Raw genomic sequence first — 14,630 nt, 5'->3', positions numbered from 1 at the left:
GTCTTAAAGAGAATAGTCCGGAAAACAGTCGCTAGCTATGTGGAAAAATGTCAGGACTGGGTCTATATACTTTAAAAACAACAACAACAACAACAAAGGAATGCCTCCCTTTCTCCCAGCCTCCTTTTGGGGCTGCTTTCTCTGTTTCTCTGCTGCTCTAAGATGCTTGAGCTGAGGGTGGATGGACATGGCTGGGAAATATACCATTCCTTAAAGTGCTTAGAGTCTTTTCCTGGTGGTGTCCTGTGCTTGGTACTCTGAAACAAAGAATTTTAGGTAAAAGAAGTCCTTGATTTCTGTTTTTTTTTTTTTTTTTTGTGGGCTCTAGGGCAAGAAAAAAGTCTTTGTCAGCCTTCTCAGAGCCAAACAGTAACTGTGGTTCTGTCTGTGGCTCCTCCTGTGGCTAGCCCAGCTGGGAAGGTCAGCCATTCTTCACGTGGGCACCCAGGATGGGCATTTGTAGGTGTTCAGAGCAATGTTAGGCCAGGCAGCCAGGGAGGCAGAGGTATTCAACACCTGGAACTGCTGGTTGGCTCCAGGATTGTAATAAGGCTTATAAAAGGGAGTGCTGAACAAGGTTGTCTCTTCATAAGGGCCCATCTGAGACCTGAGAGTCTTGGTTTCAGCCTGAGGACCTGGTTAGTTTTAAGCACAGAGAAACTTGCTCCTTGTAGTACACTTACATCATCTGAAGGCACTGCTTGAGAGTCCCATTCAGATTTCTGACACTGCTGGGGATGGGGCCCTCTCCCATGTGCGGCAGGGATGGCACAGAACAGAGAACCCTGTAGGGGCTGTAGGTCTGGTGAAGCATCAAGGCCCACGTAGCGATAGGAAGCGTTGGCATCAAGCTGGTAAACTTTGGAGTGTGTGGTGGGAACTGGTAGGGATGGTCTAGGCCATCTAGGCCTAGTTGGTCTAGGCTAACTAGGTAGGTTTTGGTCTAGGCCAGTGGTGACCTTCAGGCTCCCCACTGGGATCAGGAACAATGGGGTGTTGCAACCAAGGCCATGAGGCAGAGCAGAGAATTGTACCTGCGTGGCCATAGGTGAACTTTGATGACCGCCAAGGAGGGCTCAAGGGCCATTTGGAGACCCTGCCAGCCAAAGTGCGAGGACCAGGCCTGGGATTCCACAGATTTGCTCCAGGCTCGGAGCCAATGATTGGTATTATCATTACACAAGACCTCCCTGATTCTTATTCTGAGGTACTGAATGTGAGCCCTGTGGGGGACTCTAGTTAATGTTAGGGTCTACGAAGAATGTAGAACACCAAGTCAGGCAGGGACAGTATCACCTACCGTGGAGACATAAACTCCCTCCCCATGCTTTTGTTATCCTCTGACAGCTGGAATTTGGACATTTCTAGCCTTTGAGCAAGGAGATTCATTTCTCTACCATCAAGGAAACTTATTCCAAACTAGGTCTTTTATGACATTAGGGATGTAGTTCTTTTTTCTTTTTTTTCCTCCCCTAGTCATTTGCTTTCTGGAATAGTCCACCCTTATTGTACATAGCTAGATGACATCTGAACAGTGTAATGATTTTTTATCTGTTCTTAAAAATTTACATTGGTTGTAGTGTGAACATGGCTCATGGGTGCTACTTTTTTGGGTGGCATAAATGCTAGCACTCATTCAGAGGGCCCCTGTGACATGCTTGGCTTTCCTGTTTTGACTGCCTCGTTTGGCAGAGACCCAAGGTCACACTTGCTGAGGCTGAGAATGACCTGCCTGGTCCTCCAATGAGAAATAGGGAGCACACCATGCTTTCATGCCAGCAAGCCATGAGAAATTGAGGCTGTCCGTTCTTACTCTTTTTGATAATAGTGAACTCTCTGTGGTCTCCTGATTAATGCTTACCTCTCGGAGGATGAAGGGCGGGCTCAGAGTCACCAAGATAGGAGTATCAGTCTTTAAAAAAAAACAAAACAATATAAAAAAATAAAATAAAAAAACCTGAAAATGCCACAAAACAGCAGCAGCAAAAGCACAGCAGATGTCGGGTGGCTCAGGCCTGTGCCACTTTAGACAGGCTTCTCTGGGAAGGCCTTGGGCCGGGTGCTCTTTGTGGAGTTTGCTCTGAGGGAAGGTATTAGTGACCAACGCAGCAGCTGGCAGATTCTTCAATGGTCCAACACGGCTCTGGCCTCCTTAAAAACGAGACCACATCATGTAGGCCTCAAGGATACATGCAGAGGAAGGTTCTCTTCTTGCTGGTGGGTCTTGGCTCTGCATTAGACAGCTTCTCCTTGGGTCCATCGTCCTCAATCCTTAGTCGCCGCCTCCCCGTGGAGAGCACGTTAGGCGTGGCCTTGCCCGAGGAGGCTGTCCGGGAATCTGTCCTTCACCAGCCGCGTATGCCCCGCCCCCAAAGCTGCGTGACTGTTAACTGCCCAGCGCTGCTTTGTGTTTCTGTCCTGGAAGAGCAGCCCTTAAATTTTTTTTTTTTTTTTTTGGAAGTTGTGCCACTTTTTCCTTCAGCCTCCATACCCACTTCTGCCAGTTGTGCCATTTGGCCAGAATGTGCCAAATTAAAAGTTAAGAATTTTATTGTGTACGCACGCTAAGGGATGGTTTTTCAAACCAGCTATTAGGATGTTATCTCCTATCTGTATATTTTAAATGCAAATGTATGTCAAGAGCCACAGAATAGAATACTGGAAATTAGGACTGTTTTAGAGAATCTGGGCTGGGGGGGGTTACCCTAACCACAGGGCTAGAAAAGAAGTTCAAGATCATTTTTGCCTCGGGGTTGTTTGGAGATTTTGTGAAACTCACTGAGAAAGGCCTGAACTGTTTCAGTTTAAAGCACCTGTGTTTTCCTTCTGTGTGCTCCTAGTGTTCAGGGTCCTGGCAGTCTAGACCACCTTGCTGCATTGAACCAGTACAGCCCGAGAGGCAGAAAATGTAGCAGCTGCTTCTGTTACCCTCGGCCTCAAAGGCTGAGGCTAAGGACCTCACTGCTAGGTGCCTGCCAAGGCCTTTGGCTTTCTTGAATGACTTGATCACACACTGATGTTTCAAGGCTGGGTGCTCCCCAGCTGGAGCTCTGAAAATGCTTGCATGGCATCCCTAGAGAAGGAAACTAACTTGAAAGAAACTCTCACAAAGTAAATCACCAGGACCGGATGGTTTTCATCCAAGAGCTGGGGAAGGAAATGAAGTGTGAAATAGCACAGATACTGATGAAGACATTAGTTCTCCATTAAAACCACAACTGTGTCAGAGCAGAGGAACTTTGCTAACATGATGACCTTATTGCTAGAGGATAGAGATTAGTGGCCTATCTGCTGCCTCCAGAAGACCTGGGCTACTTGGAAAGAATGGCACAAAATATGAACAATAGCTTGATAGCCTTTATTCCCCTAAAGCAGGTAAGAGGGACAGTGTGCTGATTCATGTGTGATAGCATTTTAGTAGAAGCCTTGGAATAAATATAATAGTGAGTATGTCCCACATAGGCTGCTGTCCCCTATTTCTGTGCCCTTGGCACACTTCACTGATCAATCTGGTGCTCTTCCCTTTGAACCTGGAGTCTCACACTCCTCAGTTCTGTGCTCCTGACTGCCACCATCAAGTGACCACAGTTGACATATGTGTTAAAACCCATTTTCCCGCCTTGCTTAAGGATATGTATTTTTTTTCATGGACCACATGGTTCATAATTAAATTATAAAAAATGACAAGAAGGAAGACTTTCACAGGTAGTTTAGTTTAAGAACAAGACAAGAAACATATCGCATGCTTTCTTCTAAAGGCTGAGTTAGCAGAACATCCATCTCCACAAATCGTTTTGCGAGAACTGAATCCAGATGCGTAATCCCAGCTCAAATCTCAGTAGGGTCTTTCCGGAGGGAAGAAATGTCACTTCCTCTTCAGCAACAAGCAGCAGGCTCCAGAAAGTTCTTTTGAGGAATGAGAATCAATAGCAGCATCCTTCGTTAGGTATTTCCTCGCAGAGTTTGTAAACGTTGTCGAATCCAGCCACAATAGCAAGTCGTTAGAGCAAAGAAGTGAGGTATGCTTTGAGAGAAGAGCTACACTGAAGTCCAGAGAGAAGAGAGACAGGAATGTTAGACTTTGAAGAAGCTCAGTAACTTTACAGAATACTTGGAGTTTTGCTGGGACTGGCCTTCATTTCACACTAAGGGAGCAGAAGGCCAGTTCTGCTGCAGGTCTGGGAATCCTATGGGCCTATCCACAAAACATTTTGTCATTGGAATGAACAAAGCCTTCTGTCACTGATAATAACAACGTGATTCGGCTATAATAACTGTCTACAGCCAAGTGATCTCCATATAAAGGGGTCCGTGATGGAGCAGATCTCCTAGAGTGTTTAATGTGATCTGATCATTTAAAGAAAACTACCTGTGTGCTGTGTTAGGTAGGGGACGGGCTGTTTTCCTTGATCGGTGAAGAGACGCTATATGCTTTGGTTAACAGAAAATCAGAATATAGTAAAGTGCCTACATAGCACGGAGAGCCCCTAACTCTACCGTGATCTCTCATTGATAGTTCAAGAACTTGTCATGCTGTGAGGTCATCACAGGGGCGATGGCCCGGTGTTGGAGCTCAGGGGCCACAATGGCGATGATGTGATGGGATCCACTGGACAGCAGACATGGGCACTAGTCCCCACCCCGCCATTAGGGACCCAGGGACCTTGCTCCGATCTAGCAGAATCCTAGGTCATGGGATGAGATGCTGGGGAGGGCATTTTGTCTAGATCTCTGCATCAAGGAGCTAGGGATTCTCATCAAGTCTGTTTTCAGGAAGCAGTTGCTTAGCAAGAGTAAGTCAAGAGCATAACGTGGGGGAGGCCTGGGGGAGTGAGAGGAGACAGTGCAGGCTCCCAGGCAGCAGACCTCACGTCACATTTTGCTTTTGCTTCGGAGCCTCAGTTTCCCATTTTTAAGGGGTGTGGACACACATCAATGAGGGTTTACCACGGTCTTTCAAGCACAGGGAGAATTCTTTGCAGGTTAAATGATGAAATGTGGTGCTGATGACCTAGATTGCGAAGGCACATTGTAGTTGATAAAGTGCTTTCATCTGCATGATTTCATCCTGCTGAGGACTCATCAAGTGGGATAAGCAGTGGGATTCCTTATCCACTTTCTACAGATGCCTCAGCTGACACTCAGTGGGACACAGTGGCTTCCTTAAGGTCATACCAAGGTCAGAACCAGGGCTCCAACTCCCGCCTTCTGGGCTAAATCCAGGGTTCCCTTTCACCACAGAATGACAGATAATGGAGAGTTTACTCTATTTATCATTCACTTTTGTGACAGCGGAGTCTTCCGCGTCACAGCATGGTAAAAATAGACTCTGAGGGCAAGAGGGTTCTCAGTAGCAAACAAACTGAGCTCACCAAAATGTTCTCGTGGGCAGGCTCAGTTGCTGTGGCCTTTAGGAAAGCCTTGGCAGGCCTGCAGCAGGCAATGTCACCTACTCACTGTGCCCAGTCTTCCCTGAGGAGCTGCCTCCTGCAGGGACTGCCCTAGAGGACACAGGGTGGGGGTGGGGGGTGGGGTAGGGGGGCAGAGACTGGGAGAAGGGTTTCTTCTAAGGCATGGGAGCCACTGACCTGGAGCCCATCCCTGGTGAGGGATGACTGTGTGTCCCACAGTAGCAAACTTACTGTGGTTTTAGCACACAGAAGGAGAAATGGCCTGGTGAGCCTGGGCATCCTTTGCCAACTGAAGATTTTCTGAGGGGCAGGAGGAAGGAGAGCGAGGGGGTATGAATGAGTCAAAGTAGCAAGGCTGAAGAAAAAGTCCCATTTCTTTCACTTAAAGATAATTTTTAATTCCTTCTATCTTCCCAAATGATTAAAAAAACACATTTATACATACATGTATATGTGGTTAAAATGCAGATAAATAAGAAATAAGGAACCATACAGAGAAAGTTTAACACTCACAGGGAAACACAAACACTTTGTCTTTGTGAGGGAGACAAAGAACCTGTTTTCGTGAAGATGCCCTGCTGGTATTCTGTGTCGTATTTTAAATATTTCTCCTGAAAATATCTGGTGAAGGGGAAATGCTTTACATTACAGCAGAAGAACTTAAAAATTAGACATTTTCCCCACTTGGAGAAAGCCTCTCAAACCAGTGGTCCTCATCCTTTTAAAGTCATGGATTGCTTTGAGAATCCCATAAATACCATACATTCTCTTCCCAGAGAAATGCAAGTTCTTACAAATTTAACCTATGACTTTAGGTCGTATAAAACCCCAAAGCCCTTCCACTGACATTAGGTTAATAGCCTCTTCCTTGAAAAAATTAAAAATTAATATTTTACAAAACAATTTTTCCTTTATAAAAAGATTCACTGCATGCAATTGAGATGGTTATGATTAAAATGTATGTATACAGCTAGTGTCACACAAAATATTCTGATTTCTGTGAAGTTATACTGTGAAATAGTCTATAACATTTGTATTTTCCATCTGTAGTTATTGTGCATTCATATATGCATATATGTGAAGCATAGAGCTTACTTAAAAATACATATACATATATTTATATATATAAAATGTATACGCACACACACACACACACACACACACATTTTTAAGTAAGCTCTATGCTCAACATGGGGCTTGAACTCATGACCCTCAGATTAAGAGTCACATGCTCCACTGACTGAGCCAGCCAGGTGACCTCACATTCATTTGTAATTTTATCTCATTTTTTATGAATTCTTTTAAAGATGGTGCATAGTGTGTACTCCATTGTAATTTTTATCTGATAACACATGTGATATGTGGTATAATAAGGAAAATCTGCCTTCACTGTTAAATCAGTTTTGATTACACATAGAATATGGTATATAAAGTAATATTGTAATAGGTACAACAGCCCAAATGCCATCAATGAGATCTCATCATTCAGACTTGTGAATTCTGGGAAAAACTTACTTCCACATGTTCCTAAACTACTTAAGATTTTTGACTGGTTGGTGGTCTGTTGATTCTAAATATCTGACCTGTCAAAAACTGCCATCTTTAAACTCCAGTGATGCAAAGAGGCTCAGAATTAGCCAGGGCTGAATTTATTACAGAACAAAGGGAGGTGATGATTAACATACCCATCTGAGCAGAAGGGGGGGGAAATAATCCTTGAATGGATTAGATGCCATGATCCCAAAACCACGTTCTCTGAGTGTTGGGTCCTTGCCCAGAAATGAGGAGAGGCCAAACACTGATGCCTTTTAAATGACAGGGTATCTCCATGGGACTCTAGTCAGGGACACTGGTGCAGAGGGTTGAGGGTCAATGAGAAAAAAGCCTTTCTTTCTCCAGGGCTCCAGTGGAGCTGAGGACTAGACCCACTCCATGTGCAGTAACCCTCAAAACTGTCAGCCAACCCAATTAGTGTTACTCAATTATCAGTCTGCCTGTCTGGGTGGAGATTACATTCAAGTGTAAATAAAAAAAAAGGGGTTTTTTAAATTTATTTTTTTATTTTTAAATCAGTAACTGGGAATAACTTCCATTTTTTTTTTTGACTCCAGTAGGCTACTTTCAAGATGGGCATAGAGGCTGCCAAGAAGATGAAGTGAATTATTATGTACTGTCCCCCAAGAAGTTAAGAGTCCTAGGCAGTCTCTCCCTGTTCACTGGCAACATCTGGTAGATTCTGTGCATCCCCAGGGTATAATTCTAGGGAAATGTATGTTTGTAAGAATAGTCCATGGACAGACCAGTAAACCTATTTTCTGAGATTTTCCCACAATTCTCGCTTTCCTGTAACATGTCTTACAAGCTTTATAAAAAGGCTGGATTTTACAACAGGGTAAAATGGTAGCATTGACGGAGATTGCGCCTCTGAGAAGGGCCTCCAGCAGATGGGGACCCTCATGAGAAGGAAACAGACCATTTGGAAAGTCCTTTTGACCCTCATCCTCTGGAGGGAATCCCAAGCCCAGGTGCTCAGGAAATCTCCTGTCACTCTGAGATGCGCTGGAACACAGTGCCATGCCCCAGGCTTCTAAATACAGTTCAGGCTGGGTCATCAGGACATGCCGAGCTGGCACCACGATGGGGATTGAGTGGGAACTGTGACAGTGCTTAAATGCCACGGCCCTGGGGCTCCAAGTCTTCCTGGGCTGGGACAGGGAGAGGGAGAGTGAAGAGCGCCTTATGGGGAGGAGGATGAGAGCAGCTTTGGCAAGGAAATCCTGCTACCTCAGTGACAGCACCGCTCCTTCGGAGAGCAGCAGACACCCGGCAGCCACACACCAGCTATTTTAGAAGCTGTCCGTGTCTGAATTGCTGACACACTTGGAGGACACGGTCTCTTCAAGAGTCATTCTGATCAAGGTAGGTAGGCCTGGGGGAAAACAGAGGCATGCTGGAGCCAAGGTGTTGGTGGAAGAATGAGTGGAGTTAAGTGATCCAGGGAGGCAGGAATGGAATTAGGAATAATGTGTTGACATTGGGATTCCCAAATCAGCCTTCCAACTCAGCCTTCATGTAGAGGACAGTGTTAGGCAAGCCCTTACCTTACCCCACCCTCTTCTTGGCCATTACCAAAAATTTGCTCTACCAGTGAGCATCCTTTGACAACTCATTCTTTTCTGGGGAGGGCCTTAGAAGGAAGAAAGAAGACCGGAGAAGACAGGAGGGGGGTTTTTCGGGAGGGTTCTGGAGCCCTGGGATGTGAGTATGGAATTCCAAGTTTGGTAAGCATCTCCGGCTGAGGGTCAGTGAATTGTAAATATAAAGCCACTGCCACAAACATGATTAATCCAAGGTGTGCATTTCACGCTCAGCGCTTGCCTTATACTCCCAACTGGATTCTTTTCCCTTGTCAAAGCGTTTGGCTTTAGGATTTCCGAAGGAAGTGTGGCACAGTGGATGGGTTCAGGCTTCAGACCAAGACCGGGGTCCTTTGTTTCTCTCTGGTACTTCTGGGTGGGTGGCACTGGGCAGGTTACCTTGGCTAAGTCTCCCTGATAGGGTTAGAGTGCACAGCTCTCAGACCTTATCCCCATGCTCCCTGGGAGACTCCCTTGAGCTCTAGATCTTTCCTGCCTCCTCAGTGTGTATTTTCCTTAGCCTGAGCCAGAGGGTGAGTGCTGTTGATTTGGAGTCAGGGGATGCTGTGGCCTCCCAGCTCTTTCATGTGTCCCCCTTTCTCAGGGAACAGTGCCCTTGGACTGCATCTCCAGCCAAGGTTGACCGAAGTCAAGGTTCGACTTTTTTTCCCCAGCCCCATTTCCTTACTGAAGGTCCAGCATACATCTTTCCCCAGTGATATTCCCTGTTGTCTCTTCTTTTACATCCTAGTCATTTTTGTTCTCAATAGCATGGCAGCCATTGTCTACCAGGGGAACATCAAGTAGGCAGACCCACACAAAAGGAGGGTTTCTTAGCTGACATTTTCACTATTTCTTTGCTTTCCTTCCTTCTGCCTTTCCACCGTTTCTTCTAACACCATTCAATTTTGATGGTTTCTGCTCTAGGCCCTGAATTATTTTCTCACCATGGGATCTACATTTTACATTTTCTTTATTAGGATTTGATTTTCTCTATTTGAAAGAACACAAACCTTCTTTCTCTCTGTCAGAAATGGACAAGATCTCTCAGATATTGGGGAAGGATCTAACCCTTGTGGTCACTCCCCTTTCCACATGATAGAAGGAACTAACATTTAATATACTCCTGCTGTGTGCCAGGGGCTTTACTGAGAGTTATTGGCATCTCTATTTTAGATGAGGAAATTGGCTTAGAAAGGTTATGTTGATTGCTCAAAGTCATACATCTGGGTCTGTGGGATTCTAGAGGACTGTGCTTTATCCCCTTCCTGGCTGCATCTCTGGAAACCTGGCTTTACTGCAGACAGCACAGACCCTAGCTGAATGGGGGTGTGGAGGGGGCAGGAGTCATTGTGTTCCTAAAAACGGGTCACCCTGTTTCTGAAGGAGAGGGCTTGTTGCCACCTGACTTCTCCCTCCGCATCACTAGCTTTAACACTTGAAGGCCTTACTCTTTCCCCCATTTTTATCTTCATGACCTCTGGCACCTTCTCTTCTTAAGTTGCTATGGAGGAGAGTTAGTATCTGAGAATTTTCCAGATGCTTGGCTGTGAGTGCTACTCACAGAAGTGACTGAATTCACTGAACTCATTTGAAGCCTATGAAAAACTTGAGGTGAGACCTTGCCAATCAGCTTAACACAACCCACATTGTCATTGAAGGAAAAATAGGTGGGATGCCAATAATGTAGGTTATATATGGAGGTAACCCCATTGAGATTTCATTGGGAACATGGCATTCAATGAAGATCCTCATTACCACAGGTACATTGGTCTCTGGAAGATCAGAAGATGAATAGCATGCAAGTCTCTTCATCTGGCTTCAGTCTACACTTCCCAGCTCTTTGGTCATATCTCTTCTCTTGCCTTGCTAAACATACAGCATTTCATGCATTCATTTATTCAACAAAACCAACATTCTGTCAAGTGCATAGTAGGTGCCAGGCACTGTCCCCGGTACTGACGATATAAGAGGAATAATGCAGATGTGTTCTGAATTAATTGCTGTTCTCTAAACCTGTCTGGTAGACTTTATTGCCGTGTCTCTGCCATAAAGTTCCCCTTTCCTGGAAGATCCTTCTGCCCCTTTCCCCCATTTCTGACATTTTATTGCAGACATCTCTTCCTTAGGCCCAGAAAGGACCCCTGGGCTGAAAGAGAGTCTTCTCATCTCTAAACTTCCATAGCATTTTGTTGATGTCTCTCTTAGATGAACATGAAAATGAGCATTTTATCTATCCCTTATACTGTTTTACTATTGATAAGGTATTCACATACACATACATGCATGCTGTGTTAGACAGTCACACAGTAGGTACTAATGATGTCCTAATTTTACAAATGATAAAACTTAGGCTTCAAGAGGTTAAGTGACTTGGTAGAGATTAGACAGTTGGAAAGGAAGAGGTGAACTTTAGAATTTGTTTTTTGAATTCCAAATTCCAAACCCCAGTGTGCTATGTGCCATGTTGGATTTCGACTCATCTATTTTTATTAGATTATTGATCCCTCCTGTCTCCTAAGTGTTTTTGTAAGTTCCTGAGAACATAGATCATATCTTATTCAGTGTTGTTTCCCTCATAGTACCTTACACATTGGTAGATCTCAGTGAGTTAATCAACAATTATTTGCTGAATAAATAAGTGATTTATCAAACAGATGGATTTAGAAGATTATTGGGGAGGTCGTTATATATTTGCCAGTCATGTAGCTCTCTTACAGTCTTTAAACAAGATTACTCTCTATGTTTGGCATGGTACGTTAGGTTTTAAACTTAGTGTAGCTGGTGGTCTCTTGCATATAATTTGAAGAGAATTTTGTGTCCCTGGTTGTGCTCAAATGTCTATTCTACTTATATATTTCAGATCTCCATCTCCAAGGGCACTGTCTCTGGAAGTTGAATTACACTTATTGTTGACTGTTTACTTCTTCCCCTTTTGTGTATTAGCACGTATTTGTTCATTTATTGGTGCTCAATGAGAATATGCTAACAAGGTATAAGGCAAGTTCTTCTAGGGCCTATGGGGGAAGGGTTCCTTCTCACTTCATGGAAATGAAAGACCACTATGGCAGATGACTTATGGTGCTACAGCAGTGGTCAGGGTGGTGGTGGGAGGTTAGAAGTAGTTGTGGTTGCAAAGAGCAAACAACCACTGCCTTGGGGATGAACTGATGTGTCACTTCACCCAGAAAATATGCCAAGAGCCTTAAGGAGGGGCCTGTGTTGACAGCTGCTGGCTCAAAATTGACTGGTAAATCTTGAAGACCACCCAGTCAATTAGGATCAACTTTTGGAGGACCTCTGGTGTAAGAGGTATTTAGATAGAATATTGCCATGTGGCTTGTGACCAATTTTTAATTTTTTTGTTTATGCATTTTCTGTGCTTTCCATCAGGAGTATTTTCTGAACCAAAAGTCAATCTCAAAAATTTTAATTTTATAGGAAGAATGAAATAAAATATTTATATAGGACTGTTCTAGGAAACACAAGATCCATACTTGTCTTCATTTTTTCTTGGTCTTCCTGATTAACTTCATCACTGGCATATAATCTTATATGTGAATTTCATACTGTATTGTTTACTAATGCTTTCACATACAATGTGATCAGATGAATCCTCCTCAAATATAGATATCCATTTAGGACTGTCAAAAACTCTTGGGCCATGAACTGTGACTGGAGTTAAGCCTAAATAAATCAACTTCTGCATAAGTAGGAACAAATTCAGCTGCCTTTTCTTATCTTTCACTGTGGTCATTACACATTTCTCAAAGTCCAAACATTTTCTGAGTACCTTCTAATGTTTTGCTTATGGTCTAGGCTAGAGTGAAAGAGTGACTTGACATTGACATTGATCTTCGGTGACCTGTCACCTTTGGATGTTTTACCCTGGGGGACTGGGAACAGGAAGTGAAGTACAACAAAAGGTGGTTTTTTGTACTTGTGCTTACTTATTAAATAATATTAAGTCAGTGAAGATATCTCAGATGTTCCTGAACACAACTGCCTGGCTCCTGAGAGCAAAATTCCTGTCTGACTCTGGCTTGAATTTTCTCCTCTCCCCAAAGAACTGACAATGCTTTAGTTCCCAAGGATCTATCTCCTGACTGAACAATCTGAATGTTAGCTCTGCATTTCCAAGTTCAGTGCGGGAAGCACCCAGCTCTGCAGGACTCGTTCTGAAAATGAGGAAAGAGTGTTGAGTGGGAAGAGCATCAACTCTAGTGTCAGAAGGACTCAAATCCCACTATGACTAGTTACATAATGTGAGAAAGCCTCTCAGTCTCACCAAGCCCCAGTTAACTCCTTTTCAAAATGGCAACAGTAATGCCTACTTCATAAGGTTTTCTATGAAAATTGCATGAGATAATGTATGTGGAATATCTAGTGTAGTGCTCATAACTTCTCTTCCTTTTTTGCTTCCACTTTCAAAGTATGCTGGAGCGTAAGAGGCTGAACCTTTCAAGACATTGAGCCTTTGATCAACAAGAAATAGATACAGAAATTACTGCTGCCACTTCATTGCAAAGACTCTTTAAAAGGCTGAGTTCTCAGGGATGACTTTGGGTCCCTGCCTCTGGTTCTGTGTGTCACTGAGACAGATGCTGGTTGTCAGGTGGTGAGTGCTTTAGGCAGCTGAGAGATATGTGCTTTTTGTCTCCTTAATTGGCTTATTGGCATGGGAATTGCAGGCTTCAGGTTACCTCCCCCCTTTTCCCAAATAGAACTTGGAGGGCATGGAGAGCTCAGATACTTCATTCCATCACCAAAGTCATCTAACAGTCTTGTTTGAATGTTTGCTCTCATCATAATTTTACTTTAATCCAACCTGGGTTATAGTTCATTCCATTGACGCTCTGGACTGGGTATCAAATTTGGGCTCAGTCCGTACTCAAGTCCGTGCCAAGTGCTCTGCTTCTGCCATATTTAGAATTACTCTATGAAAAATTTCATCACCAAATTTTGCTAAGCTACTTGATAAAATCTGACATCCCAGAACCAATTTCCACTGCAGAGATCCTCTAGAAATAGGAGTTTACTTGAGCCTGGTGCAGAAAGTGCTGCCTGGGTTATAAGCTTCTGATGTCTGTCCTGGTGTGAATGGGAACCCTTAGATGGCTGTGGGAGTCTTGGTTTTGGAGACTTCAGGACTTATGAAATAGACCAAGGAGTGGCTGCCCCACCCGTATCAGATAGGAAGTACCACTTACTATAGTCATGTTCCAGTTATCGGTAGGAAAAAATGATTGATTATCATCTGGGTTGTGTCTTTCTCCTTTGTTTCAGACTGATTTCTTCCTTGGAGTAGCCAAAGTCCAGGCTTATGGAAGTGGCACTGTACATCTAATCTCAGAAAATTCTGCATCTCTTATGTGACTACAGTAGTCTTCTGTGACCCCTCTCCCACACTGAAACTAGGCTGTTGTATATCATTCATATAGAAGATGTGACAAAGCATTAAATTCAGCTTGTGGAATTCACAGTTTAGGAAGGAAGTCAAAACTATCATCACCTCCACTTAAAAAACACTTTGGTATAAAGAAAGCAAAGTCTAAACTCCATATTATGGCACCCAAGTTCCTCCTGGAATATAAACTCCATGTGACCAGAGATTTTACTCCCCCCTGAGGTCTCAAGGATCTAGAAGAGTGACTGGCACATAGTAAATGTTAAATAAATAGTCATTTAGTTGAGTTTGAGTTGAACCTGACTTCCCACCTTTATGTCTTACCTCACCTCTCCCCTTCCCTTATGTATTTTAAGCTCTGGCCATATCAGTCTTCCTGTAATTCTCTAAAAATGGCAAGTCCTTACTGGTGCTATTCCCACTAACTTAAATTCCATCCCCCTAAATTCTTTGTGTGCCCATACTGAACTTCTATTTCAAGTCCATCCTCAAATTACACCTTGAGAAGTTTTTTTGATCCCAAATCATTGACTTGCTTGCTCTTCAAAGCTCCTTAATACCTTGCTCCCATATCTATAGGAACACCTATCATAGCCAGTCTTCTTTAGCAGGTTGTGTGTCCTTTCCTATGAAATTGGATTGTGAGCTCCTACGGAGCAAGAACCTAGTTTCTCT

At 43.8% G+C, this 14,630-nt stretch overlaps 1 protein-coding gene across 3 annotated transcripts in view; it reads left to right on the top strand.

The window, feature by feature from the left end:
• The window catches only part of TBX15 (T-box transcription factor 15), a 104,094-nt gene that overhangs the window by 35,723 nt on the left and 53,741 nt on the right, over positions 1–14,630 (top strand). Inside the window, exon 1 of one of the 3 annotated variants that reach the window (XM_044239015.1) lies at positions 8,314–8,330. The exons of the other annotated variants lie outside the window; for them this stretch is intronic. The gene's annotated coding sequence lies outside the window, so the exon portion shown is untranslated. Of the gene's footprint in view, positions 1–8,313; positions 8,331–14,630 lie in introns of those variants that run through there. 3 annotated transcript variants of the gene reach the window in all.

This window comes from Neovison vison, chromosome 2 (genome assembly GCF_020171115.1).
Source record: "Neovison vison isolate M4711 chromosome 2, ASM_NN_V1, whole genome shotgun sequence".
NCBI lineage: Eukaryota > Metazoa > Chordata > Mammalia > Carnivora > Mustelidae > Neogale > Neogale vison.
The sequence above is the reverse complement of the archived record's forward strand: the minus strand, read 5'-3'. Positions and strand labels throughout refer to the sequence as shown.